The 14,308-nt window shown below is 43.5% G+C and overlaps 1 pseudogene; it reads right to left on the bottom strand.

Annotated features, from left to right (window-relative positions):
- Positions 1 to 3,256: 3,256 nt before the first annotated feature.
- LOC147456278 (pentatricopeptide repeat-containing protein At1g11290, chloroplastic-like) lies at positions 3,257 to 14,301 on the bottom strand (annotated as a pseudogene).
- Positions 14,302 to 14,308: the final 7 nt, after the last annotated feature.

Below are 14,308 nucleotides of genomic sequence, written 5' to 3'. Positions count from 1 at the left end.
TGACCTGCAATGTTGTATTGCTGCTTTTCGAGTGTCCAATCTACAGGCGGATTTTTGAGTCGAGCTACAAAAAATCAAGGTGAATAGTTAAACATATCGTCTTGCAATGAAATGTCATAGATTGGAAGTGCAAAGTATACAGTGCACGTCATACAGAGGTGCCATACAAAAGTATGGTGGAGAGTTGGCACTGTGGTCTCTCCAAAAATTATAAGAAACGGAAGCCGTGCCCTGCCCTGTAGCATTTATGTGTTGCGCCAAGCAAACGCATGCGTGTGGGAAATTGGATGCAGATAACGAACCTTGCAGTGTTGTCGAGCTGGAGTCGCGCGCTTGTGCAATTGGATCGTGTAGTATTGTGAATGTATGTCCTCCCTGCCATACACAAAACACGCTGCTGTAACTTTATGTTCTATGTCCTTTGATCAATATTACCTTGTGTGTGTGTGTGTGTGTGTGTGTGTGTGTGTGTGCGCGCGCGCGTGTATATTGTAAGCTGCTTTTGTTAGCAATTATGTCTTCTTGCCATAGAGACGGTATACTCAAGCTCGTCATTAACAACTGTAAAAGATCTATTGATTCCTTTGACAACGATCTCATTTTCAAGAGCAATATATTTGTTTTCTGCATTGAGCGTCTACTGTTGAACTTCTGTGAGTCCCGTGCTTTGAGCAATATAGCGATCAAAAAACAACTCTAAAGATTCATCGATTTCGGGCCTCCAATAACCACTTTCCGCGTGCAGGGGACGCAACAGCCATCCATTAGAAACTAATAGCTCTAGTCAAAACATGCAACTTGAAGGCTCTCAAGGTGTGATCCCTCCAAAAAGATGCAGAAGTCAGACGGACAATATGTAGCACAGGGTTTTCATATGTGGCACAAGTTGCTAGCAACTAGATCGTGTGGAGAGCCATCAAACGAACATGGCGTTGATGCAAGGGTGAAACAATAGCCTAGATCTGCTTGGCATTGCTAATAAGTCTCTTCCAAATCGCTTACAACCTCGTCCCTTGAGAGAGAGACATGCATTGACTGCTCCATGTTGTAACTCAGAAACATAAAATCTATAGCACACCGTTGTTGCGCACTAGACTCGAGTTGACCCATCCACCTCACATCCCATAACCACGAGACCCGCTCGCAAAGATAAGGTTCAATTGAGCTTTTTCTCCACCATGGAAGTCCCTAAGTCACCATGACATCTCCTATGAAGAGGACGAGACCCTACCAAAGGGTAAAAATCGGAGTATTTCCTTTTTTCAACGACAACAAGGCTGATGGCAGTGGTTTTTTTAAACCTGGGGCAGTGTTGCAAGGCTGGTGATGTCACATGTGCAACATTGGATTGATTTCTTTATTCGATGCTCAGGATTGAGCCAAGTGGCTTAATGCTGTGGGATTATTTGAAAAAAGCACCTTTGCTTACCAAGTAAAACATTCAAACCACATCCCTCACAGTCAACTACGGCAAAGGAAGGTTCTGCTAATCAACCTGGGTACCACAAACTCCTGTCGACCTGGGTACCACATACTCCTGTGTAGGTGTGTGGCATCATGATCGTGTGGAAATCAACATCAACGACCAAGGAAATCGAACCATGTCTTTCTAGATGGCCTTCACTAAAACTGAGCACCTCTCAATAACCCGGCCAAGAACCAGGTTGCCATGAATCCCATCAATACCGGTTTTGGTACATTCTCATATCTTGATTTGATTTGATTTCTAGGATATGCATGATCTGCAGCTAGTATGCGCATGGATATGGTTTTACAAGTTGTTGGTTGGATTTCCATGCATGATCTGTAGCTCTTTTACTTTTCATTCATGCAATCTTGCTCTGCTCTTAGACTCTTCCATGTTCAGGTGTATTACAATCACCTGGTTACACATAGGTACTTTTGTATTTTGTTGTTTCCATGTACCTATGTGCGGCAAGTAGTTTCTCATCGGAGTATGTCGCACATCCTGTAGCTCTTGCCCTAGCGATGTATCAATAGTATTTGCTGGGGAAAAATATATCTGACTTGCTCTTTCTGTTGATATATTTTACAGATGCCAAGCACCTCATTGGAAGACAATACTCCAATCCTTGTGTGCAGAGAGATGTGAAGCTATGGCCTTTCAAAGTAATTGCTGGCCTAGTGACAAGCCATTGATTGAGGTGCACTACAAGGGTGAAGAAAAGCAGTTTGCTGTAGAGGAAATATATTCTATGGTGTTGATAAAGACGAAATAAATTTCTGAGGTGTTTTTGGGCGCCACAGTTAAGAATGTCACGATTATGGTGTCTACATATTTCAAAATTCTCAGAGGCAAGTCACCAAGGATGCAGGTGTCATTCCCAGCTCAAATGTGATGAGAATCATCAATGAACCTAGTGCTGTTGCGATTGCTTATGGTTTGGACAAGTCCTGATTTTTCACCTTGGAGATGGAACCTTTGATGTCCCTCGTCTTACAATTGAAGAAGGTATGTTTGAGGTGAAGGAGGTGAAGACTGGTAGACAAGGACTTTGAGCATCGCATAGTTAACCACCTCGTGCAGGACTTCAAGAGGAAGTACAAGGATATAACAAGCAATGCCAGGGCCCTGTGCAGGCTGAGGACAGCTTGTCAGAGGGCAAAGAGGGTATTGTCATTCGCCGCTCATACAACTATTGAAATCGACTCTCTCTATGAGGGTATAGACTTCTACTCCACTATCACAAGAGCCCAATTCAAGGAGCTGAGCATGCACCTGTTCCAAAAGTGCATGGAGCCAATGGAAAACTGTTTGCGAGATGCAAAAATTGGAGAAGACCCTTTTTCTCAAGTCAGGAAACACTGCTAGAGATCTAGGGCATCGTAGCAGTTGGATATATTAGCCGGCCTAATGTTGGGGCAGCCCAAGGCTTCCTCTCCCAGCACATTCAACATCATGTTGACCAAGGCAATGCCAAGTTTTTTTTCCAATAGATCCTGACTAACAATATCGTCATGAGTTCTTTTGTCCATCTTAGCGTCTTTCAAGTTGCCACATGACTTCAAGATGTAAGCATAGGTTATTGCATCTGGAGACATGCACTCGCTTTGTATCAATTGAAACATCCCATAGCTTCTTGGCCCCCCTCCTATTTAGCATATCCTGCAATCAGTGCATTCTTAGAGTTAACATTCCGCAAAGGCAACTCCTCAAGAACCTTTTGTACTTTTTTGAAGCACACCACATCTGGCATACATGTCGATCAAGGCAGTGCCAAGCACGTAGCTTGTCTCACAATATCATCATTTCCCATCTCACAATGTCATTATTGCCCATATTGGAGTCCTGTGTAGGGCCACATTCCTTCAAGGTGCAAGCATAGGTGATTACACCTGGAGAAACGCCCTGGTTTTGCATCCGCTAAAAACAACCCAAAGCTTCGCAATCAATGTGTTCCAAGAGACGACATTCCAAATAGGAAGCTCGTCAAGCACTTTCTAAGCCATATGAAATATTTGGCATACATGTCAACCAAGCAAAGACATCTTATGTAATGCCACATGCCGTTAAGATGCAAGTGTACGTAGGTGATTGCATCTCGAGAGATCCCATCTCTTTGCATCTGCTGAAAACAGCCCAAAGTTTCCTGGCCCTGTCCCTGTTGGGCAAATCCCACAATCAATTCACTCCAAGAGACAAAATTCCAAGACATTAGATATTAGTCTTGCGTGACACCACTAGATAGCATGAAATGGAAAAAATTCAGTGCTTCCTTCTCATGTCCATTCTCTATCAATACAGACAAGGGTGCGATGTTTTGAGCAAAAAAACTATCCAAAGCAGTCTTTGCCTTCCAAAGGTCCCCGCATCTTCCATACATGCTGACAAAGCTTGAATAAAACTGTCAAGTTGGTACCCAAGATAAAAGAGAACCTTTGGAAGTGATTCATGCAGGAACATGCATCGAGGACAGAGGCATCAGTGATATCATCGGGATAAACCCTTGGTTCTGCATGGAATGAAAATACTCCAATGCATCCTCAATGTTATTGTTACTAATAAGAGATGCTATCGTCATATTCCATGCAACCACATCCATAGAAACCATTCCCCAGAAGATATTTTCTGCACTACATAAAGCCTTGCACTTGCCATACATGTGTATAAGAGCAATTTCAACCATGCTTTCACTGCAAACACAATCGACCACAATGGTGTTGGATTGATTGCCCTTTTTCCAAGGCCTGCAAACTTTGACAAGCATTAAGAGCAGGTACAAAGACCATGTTATTGGGTCCAACTCCTGCACCTTGCATACCACATACAAACGAAGGGCTTCATAATATTTCTCATTGTGATAAAGAGCAACAACCATGGAAGTCCAAGACACCGTATCTTGGAATGGCATACTCTCAAAAACAACCCCAGCAAGATGAAGGCTCCCACATTTCCATACATGTTGAGAAGCACGTTTTCTAATGTACAGTCTGGCAAAAACCCACTCCCATTAACAATGGCATGAATCCTTTGTCCCTCTTAAACGAAGCAGTGCCCTACACAAGCTTCGACATCACCTAAAAGAAAAATGCTCGCTGGTTCAATCCCCTCAGTCAGCATGCTTTTCAAGAGAGAAAGAGCAGCTGGTTATGGACGTTTTGAGTATAAGATTTCATCAGAGCACGGATAGGCATGCAGTCAAAAACATTAGCTGCATAGAGCACTTGTCCACATTTCCCATACATGTTTATAAACGCAGTTCCACATACAATGTCAGATTCAAATTGCTCAGCTACTATAGAGGCATGCACCGCAATTCCCTCTTTCAAAAGTGCCAGATAGGAGCATGCATTCAGAACACAAACAAATGTGATCTTGTATGGCTTGATGGATCCTGACACCAGCCCTTTTCTCTGTATCTCAACCGTCTCCTTCTTCCCCTCATCCAGCCGGCCGCTGGCCCTTCTTCAGGATGTGACGAATTCATCGTCTCCTTGCTCTCGGCGAGGTCAACATCAGCTACATACAGACAAACCCCTCTTCTGACACAAGCATGCGGTGGGTTCTGTAGGACTGTACCCTCGGCCTCACTTGTTGCATCGCCTGTTCACCATCGTTTCGAAGGATGTCTCGCTTAAAGTTAAATTGCATTCTCGTCTGCTTTTCTACGAACAGCCGAGATTTCAATCATCGGATGGTTAAATTTGAGACAAGTGGCTCACTCCACGATCCAGAAAGTGAAAAAGTTCATTAGGCTCACCAAGTAAAAAAACGTAAGGCAGCTGCCTCTCTCTCAGACAGCGGCTGCGTGAAGGAGAAAGGAGAGATCGTACCTGGTAGAGGCCGTTTCGGCCAACGTGCCAGAAGGAAGAAATGCTCCTAACCCCAAGGCGCCCCTGTTGGTCTCAATCTTGCAAGTTTTTGATGTGATCGACGGTCATGATGTCTTGCTTGCAAGAGATGATCCCATGGTAGTCCGTAATTAACTAAGTATTCGAATGGCATAGTTGATAATTTTAATGGAATATTTCTTTGCAACTTCAACTTGGAGTGTTGAACCAACCGAAATTCTTCTGGTGAGATCAAAGGCCGTCGGCTTCACCTCTGAACCAACTCAAAATTCAATTCTTCTTCAAAGAATCCTTGAAATCTCTCACACAAGCCACCTTTCAATCAATTCTTCTCTTAATCTCGAAATTTGTCCTCAACCGTCAATGGGTTGCTCAAGCTCAAGCCACTTCTTGATTTTCTCTTTATGTATGCTAGGTTCGCCCTTCAAAGTCTCCTTCAAGGCGTCCCGATGCCGAATTTCTTAATTATTACTTCTCTAATATCTTGGAAATCTCTTGTCTCTCTGATTATCACCCTTCCACCGTCGCAAGCCACAACTTTCAACAATTTTCTTTGAATCAAGTGTGGAACATATCAAATTTTGATAATCCATAAGTGGAAATAATTAGCTGATTTGCCAATCAATCGTCAGGTAAGCCTTGATTTTGCAAACTCGGTGCTGCAATTTCGTAATTTGATCCTTAAAATTTGAATTTGGTGTTGATTTTCCTCGAACCAGAAGCTCTAATACCACTGTTAGGGACAAAGAGAGGGAGACCGGTTGCTTAAACCATTCAACCTTGGTCACAGACATCACCATCAACCTGTCCACCTCTTTTCCCAATTTCCAAGCACAGACACACACACACCTAAACAATGACACACACACACACACACACACACAAAGAACATGGAATTGACGTAGACAAGATTGTAAGAGTGTGTAAGAGAATTTTAAGAGATAGAGACTTGATTAGAGAGTACAAAACAAATTAAGCATAGCATAAGAGTGTAGAGAAGAGAATCTGCAAGAGAAAGGCCTAAATGTAGCCCCAAACTCCACGGCACCTCTCTTGTGGAGTTGGTATTTAATATATTATTTGTGAGTTTAAGGTGCCAATATGTGAGGCCCATCTTCTACAACCACTTCACTTTTGTAAATGAGTGAAGCTCATTAGTTCTTGCATGTCCCATAAGGGGAAGTTCCCACTACAATTATTTATAGAGCCATATTGGCTTATTGAAATGAAAATCTAAAATACTGTGCAAGTATAAAACGGCCGAGAGTTATTGCCTGTGCCTCTTCGTCAACTCCCCACATTCCACTCTACAAAATCATCATCAACTCAATTAAAAAAATAAAATTGACAACACATAATTAACCATTACGCCAGCTATCCCAATTGCAGCTAACCACTACAAGAGGAGGGTGCCTAGTCTCGTAATACCAATGCACCAACCACATTTAACCGCTTGATGGAGAAGCTATTCAGGCCTCACCAAACGTTTACTGGAGTGTTATTTGATGATATAATCATCTACTCTAATTCATTAGATGAACACAAGAAACACCTCCAGGTAATATTTCAAGTTTTACGAGAGAATAAACTTTACATTATTCGAAAGAAAAGTGATTTTGTCTTACAAGAGATTTAATAGTTAGGTCACATTATCTCTCAAGATGGCATCCAAATGGATCCAACAAAGCTAGAGGTAATAAAAGGATGGCATAATCCAAGGAATCTACATGAACTAAGAAGCTTTATAGGTATGTGTGCATACTATAGACGCTTCATAGAAAAGTTCTCACAAATCGCGGGACCATTACATGACCTAACAAAGAAAAACGTTAGGTATATATGGTCCACCAAGCAGAACAATGTTTTTGAAAAGCTTATCTCTGAACCTGTGCTTACACTATTGGATCTCTCAAAGCCATTTGAGGTCCAATGCGATGCCTGTGGTGATTGCCTTGGAGCCGTTTTGCTCCAAGAAGGGCACGCCATAGCCTATGAAAGTCGAAGGCTCAACCCTGCTGTGCAAGCTCTAGGCATACATGAGAAGGAACTCTTAGCAGTTCTATATGTTCTAGATTTGTGGAAGCAGTATTTACTGGGGACTCCTGTCATTCTGCGAACGGATCACCAAAGCCTTAAGTACTTCATGATGCAGACCAAGCTCTCCGACAAACAAATGAGGCGGGCAAATTTCCTTTCACAATTTCATTTTCATATTGCTCACTTTGCTGGCAAGCATACTCAAGTAGCTGATACACTCTCAAGATGGCTGAGAGCGAATGCGGTATACATAGCAACTCACAATGATCTATCTTCTATGATAGATGAGTATACTATTGATCTTGATTTTAGAGATGTGATTTTAGCCCTTGCACTAGGGAAGAAAGAAGAACCATTTACCCTACAAGATGGTTATCTTCTCTATGGAAATAGACTATGTGTCACTAACTCACTACGTGAGAAAGTAATGTATGAATCTCATGCTCCTCCTTGATCTTGATTTTAGAGATGTGATTTTAGCCCTTGCACTAGGGAAGAAAGAAGAACCATTTACCCTACAAGATGGTTATCTTCTCTATGGAAATAGACTATGTGTCACTAACTCACTACGTGAGAAAGTAATGTATGAATCTCATGCTCCTCCTTATGCAGGGCATAGAGGGATTCAATCTACCCTAAAAGGGATAGAAATTCTATTGGCCTGCCATGAAAGCAAACATACAAGAGTATGTTTCACAATGTATGGTATGCCAAAAGACGAAGTTTGATAGAGGGAAGCAACCTGGATTGCTTCAATCTCTTCCAATCCCTAATTCACCGTTGGAGAGCATATCCATGGATTTTATCTTTGGATTGCCCAAGTCTATCCATGGGAATATAGGAATATGGAGGATAGTAGACAGGTTTAGAAAACAAGCACATTTCATACCTGTCAAAAAGAATATCAAAGCCCATCAAATGGAAACCCTCTTTATATCAAAAATCTTACAGTACCACGGCTTGCCAATGTCCATAATGTTGGATAGAGATCCTAGAATGACCAATAATTTTTGGAAGGGTCTCTTTGAGAATTTAGGTACAAGGCTAAACTTCTCTTTGGGCTATCATCCCCAAACGGATGGCCAAAGTGAAATAGCTAAACTAAAAATTCTTGATCTACTAAAAGTTTATGTCACAGAAGTAGATCAAAAGTCCCAATGGGAGAAGTACTTACCCTTAGTGGAGTATGCTTACAATAACACTATACATACTTTCACGGGAAAAGCACCTTTTGAGGTGATAGAGGGAAGATCAAAAAATCCTCCGCTACTCAAGGTACATGGGAAGATCTTCACCTGCAAATGAATATAGCTGAGACCTGCAAGAATCTTTCCAAAATATTAAGGATGCTATATCCATCACTTAGCAAAGGCAAAAGGCTATTGCTGATAAGCACCGAAGAGACCTAGCCTTTAAACAAAATGATTGGGTCTTACTCAAGTTTCCCAAGGCTCAATTAAGGCACACAACGGGCAAGAATCCTACAGGACACCAAAAGTACTATGCTAAGTTAGTAAAAAGGTACTATGATCCCTTTCAGATTCTTAGGCTAATTAATGAGATGACCTATCAACTTAAGTTTCCCAACCATTGGCTCATGCACAATGCTTTCCACGTGATCCTATTAAAGCCTAGTATAAAGGAGAGCCAAATGAAGAAGCAATCATTGAGACCCACCGGAGATCGAGGACCAAGAAGAGGTGCTATAGCCCAAGTCCATTCCCGACACAAAGACAAGGTATTACAAGGTGGTAGACTATCCGATGATATCTTATCAAGTTTAAACATTATCCTTTTGAAGTTACTAGATGGATGCAAGGCATACAATTAAAGGATAACCTAAACCTTGTCAATGCTTACAATGACTCCCTACAGTAAGCAAATGTAAATGTGTATAAATGATTTTTTTTTTGTCTTATAAGACTCTCTTTTCCTGTATTGTGTGCACATGTTAATGAGTATGCATGCTTAGGATCATGTTTGTGGAGACGACGTCTCCCGAACACCAAGTAGATCTTGTCACTCTACTATGGAAGATTGATACGGACTAATGTGCAAACATGCTTGCGGCAGCTAAGGCTCTCAAGCACCAAATGGACTAGTCATCCATTTTGGAACGGTGTCCTAAGGTAAAACAGGGATCCTCTACCCGCTAGCAAATGGACTAATGACTAGGCTTTATCTTCTCTACCTCATAGTCGAGGACAACTATGATTTCAAGAGAGAGGTAATGTCATAAAAGCTAATATCTAATACTCCCAAATGATTTTCTCATGTTAAATTGATCATTTAATATGGGAAAGTACTAGGGGAGTAAAATCTAGAATATTGGTAAGGCTGCCAGACCGGTCTCTGTCAGGGATCCAAAGGGGGCCAGCCTGCAAAAGAGCAATGTACTTCAATGGGGCTTAAAAGATCTTAGGTTCAACTCCATTAAGACTTACATAGGCTAAGGTTCCAAACATTAACTCATTAATCCAATGGCCAAAGCAAGGGGAAATTTGGATGGTCATGGGAAGACTAAAAATTCTTCCCACATCCCTAGGAAGGAGGGCCTCAACACTAAAGGGCACGGGCCATTTAATTAAGCCCAAGCGGTGGGATCTACGACATGGGAACTAGGACATGCAGATCGGGATGCACACAGTCGTAGGATGACCCATAGTAAACTAGGACACAAAAAAGTAAACTTGGACAAGCAAGGATCCTTTACACATTTACTTATCATGCGTAGGTTTGGCATCATGTTCAACATGTGCCCATGGGAGTCTTAGATAGGCAACAAGCCTTGCATGGCCCCCACCCCGATTCAAATCCCGTATGCGACACCTGACGCCCATTTTTTTGAGCCCTTAAATCTCCTTGAGATTCGTGCGCACAGCCCCCCACCATTGATCCCACCGCTTGACCTCATTAAATTTCCGTGTCCTTTAGTGTTGAGGGAAGGAGGGGGCGAGCTGTTTTAGTAGTGGATGAGAGAGAAACACACACACACACACACACACACACACACTCCAAGGCTCCCCCTTTACATAAAGGGAATACTGGAGACATGTCAGCTTCCTAGGCCAGTTTCCCCCAACCTCCCCTCAAATCCTATTGGATGGCCATAGAGGTGGACCAATGAGAATTAGGCTAGAGTAAAATTAGTCTAATCGATTTAAAAATTCTTGATAAAAGAACCAATAGAAATTAAGCTACCTAGAAGACTATTGGGCAGTCTACCAAGGGGTCCGATGAACATTCAACAGCCCAATGGCTTGCATGATTCCTATTGGCCAGAAGACTAAGAGGTCCAATGAGAGTTTAATTGATTTATTTAATTACCTAAAGCTCTCACAAAAGGGGGACACTTGTCAAAAAAATATCAATTATGCTTCTAAGTTGTGATTGGCTAAGCTTTACACGAGCCAATGGGAAGGGGGAAGGGGGACACTTGTCAAAAGACTATCAATTATGCTTCTAAGTTGTGATTGGCTAAGCTTTACACGAGCCAATGGGATGCCAGCATGAGCAAATAGCAAGAGGGGTCGACCAAGCTGAGAGAGAAGGCTGCATTTTACTCTAACTCATTGCTACACACACACAACTCATGTGTGAAAGAAGAACTCCATCTCCTTCTCCAAACATTGAGAAGTAGAGGCCTACACCAACAACTCTTGGCTATGGAATGCAAATCCAACCAAGAGCCAAGCTTCAATGGCATGCTCATCTCCTCTACCATGCTAATTACCAAGCTAATCTATGCTATTAGAGTGATTATGTGAGGAGAATACTTCTTTTTCGTAAGATACCTCTTCTTCCTCTCAATCTATCCTTATTCCCTGCTAGCTCTCACCATTTTTGAAGGTGTGTGAGGTCTTGGGACTGGGGCTTGGGACACTAGGTGTGTTTTTCAAGCATAATTTGGTGCATGAAGCTTCCATCTTCATTGCACCAACTACTTTTTTCAAGGAACACAAGAATTGTATTGTACAAAAGTCTCCTATGATGTGAGAAGCTATAATACAAAGCCTTTATGGAGGGGGGACCGGCTCCATGTAAATCCGGTCCTCAATTGTTTTCAATTGTTCTATTTCTCTCTCTTTTCAAGTATTGTCAATGCCAAATTAGCTAGGTGTAAATTTCTAGGTTGCTTTGTCAAATTAAGTACTCTCTCTATGCTCATTAGGAACTTGTTCTTAATGAAATGATCACTATGTTACCAATTTCCCCTACATGCAAGCTATTAGTGCATTAAATGTTACATGACTCACCACGGCTGTCTGGCATCCCACAAACTCACCCAAAAAGCTGACAAGAACTCATCTGTGAGACCCTCCTCCTACCAATGAGGTGCTGCACAGCAGGACGAGCCTCTCTCTATGGCGCGCCCCGACCAGCGCTCCTTAGGACGAAAAGCACTTCGGCACTCATTCGCACGGGGCAATTCAATTGCCTTGATCAGATGGCTCTTTTGCAAATAGGGGCCTTATTATTGCTTGTCCTACTTGTGCTTTTTTTGGTATACCTATTGTACGACAGTCAAGTGCGAGGCACACCTGAGGTGGCCATCTCTGCTTTTGACTATGGAACGCCTCGCGGGCGCGTGTTGTATATAACTAAAGGGCAATTTAGGAGAGAACGGGATCGTCAAAAGGGTAAGGAGAATCCCGCTGAGCAATTACTAATAACTGCCCCCCTACAAGGATGTTGCCAACGCGACACTACGCTGCACTTTATGAATACCCACCCCAGTGGACCCCTTAAAAGGAGGTGGATAAGATATGCCAATAGATCGATTTGATGAAGTTCCACTTAGACTACAGAAGGGCGAGACAACAACAATAACGGGTTACTACGGCTTAAAGAGTGCCACTAGTGCAATGAGATATTCCTTAAGAATGGATTTTGAGGTGGTTCGTTGGCCATTAGGTTCATCCAACCTTACGTGTTTTGCATACTCTTTCATTTCCCACTGGCTCGAGACGGTGCTGCTTCCTTGCAATCGTCTGAGATAAGATGGTACAAGATGACCCTTTACCTTGCGAGCGGTAAGACCTACCAAATACCTTTGGTGGGCAAGTACGGTAAGTTTGAGGGGCCTCAGAATACCGAAAAGATGTTTGAGGTTAGCCTTATTCCTAACCAGGGGTCTAAAGCTACAAAGACATTCCACCTTCGGGGTGTAGCTGAGGCCTACAACCAAGTTGACCGCCATGACCTCAATGCACCCTAAATAATCAAAGAGGCCCAGATCCTTGAGAGGTCCCTGGTCACCCTAATGATTTTTTCGATCGCAAGCAGCATTGAGAGGGACAAAGAGGTCATGATCCTACGATACGTAAAAATCCCAGAGGCGGAAAGGAGGGCATGGCAACGGGATTCTAAGTGGCACGAGAAGATTGTGCCCATCCATTTCTCAGCCGCCTTTTGCATGGGATTTCATTAACAAGGCCTAAAACAGGTGGAGGGAGGTAACTAATGGTTTATAGAATAGAGGGGGGGCCACTGGCTCAATGCTTGATCCCCCTGTTGTCTTTAGAGTTTGAGTTGATCTGCGACCTTTTGAAATGCGGGTGCCATCTGTTTTTCCAGAAGGGAAAACATCGTCTCCCAGCAGATAAAGAACATAGGGTTCTCAGAGAAGATTTAGTGGGAGATTGTGCAGTAAGGGCTCCACATCCCAGAGGATCTATAGGGATGGAGGTGGGTTCGCTCCCTCAAGGAATCAGCCTCATAGATGTGGACGACCCCTTTGTTGCGTGCGCAATTAGAAACTACCTTGGGGATGACGGTCCCTTTATACAGGAAAGGACTCCCTCAGGTGGCCTTCATCTGTGGGGGCAAGGGATTCCCCTCTGGGAGAAACCTATGAAGGTCGGTTTGTGTTCAGCAGGCGCCCCGCGTGGAGTACTTTTCCATCGGAAGAATAACCATCTTGGGAGAGGACCGTGAAGTATATAAGAGGACCCCCCTTGCCGGGTTAGGCGTGTTCCCGCGTCCTCTCTGGCCCGCCCAAGAGGGCTGCATAGATGAGGTTAGAGCGCCTATATTTAAGGGTACCCGATGGAACACTCTTTACGGGCAGGTGATGGGTAACCGGGCTATGCAAAAGGAGACCCTCCTCTTTCAAGCTCGCTATCTTTATGAACCCCCTTTTGAGAAGGAAAAGGAGCTCAACCTATTGAAGATCCTTGAAAAGCGAGCAGAAGAACAAGCAGGCGAAGAGAGAGGAGAGGCGGCCGATTTGGACCTCGAGCTGGACACCCACATAGGGGCGTGACTGGCCGATCAGTTTAAGGATACCTAACCCTACCTGCTTCCAGACGAGAAGTGGTATGAGTATAAAAATCAGAGGTGGGATAGCCCACCTGGATGGGCTTACGAGATGCTTAATAAGATAGAGGAGGAGATGAAGGGAAGGGGGGTCACGTTCACACGACCCCAAAGTAAGAGAATGAGCTCCCAACGTCTTCTTAAATTAGTAGAGGAGCACCTGCGTCGGCTCCTTAAGCGGGCCAGGACGGTTGATGTAGGGCTCCCCTTTCTCAATAGAGTTCTCGTCCCTCACGAGTCAGGGCCGCTATTACACCCGCCCAGTCCCTTGTGGGTCTGCACAAGCTATGCAGGTATTGAGCTAGATATGTGTACACCAATGACCCCCATTCAAAAAAGCTTCCTCCTTACCCTGATGGATGGAGACGTCCTAAAGCTAAACTTGTTGAGAGCCTTCATGAGGCTAGTCTTTACATTAGATACTTGAGAGCAGTTCAGTCTCTTTCTGTGGCGGACCGGGGCCACGAGGAAGTCGACCCTAACGGCGCTCTTGGAGTACATCCTAGGGGAGAGGTGCGAGAGCCTGGACATGAGCCGGATAACCAATCGATTTGAGCTGACACTTGTAGAAGGAAAGAACTCGCTGCTCTTCCCAGATGCTACTCGACAACCGAGTAATGCGACTCCTAGCATCTTAAAA

This window comes from Adiantum capillus-veneris, chromosome 6 (genome assembly GCF_014529385.1).
Source record: "Adiantum capillus-veneris isolate H3 chromosome 6, ASM1452938v2, whole genome shotgun sequence".
In the NCBI taxonomy this organism is placed as follows: domain Eukaryota; kingdom Viridiplantae; phylum Streptophyta; class Polypodiopsida; order Polypodiales; family Pteridaceae; genus Adiantum; species Adiantum capillus-veneris.
Note: the sequence above shows the minus strand (reverse complement) of the source record. Positions and strands in the feature narration are given on the sequence as shown.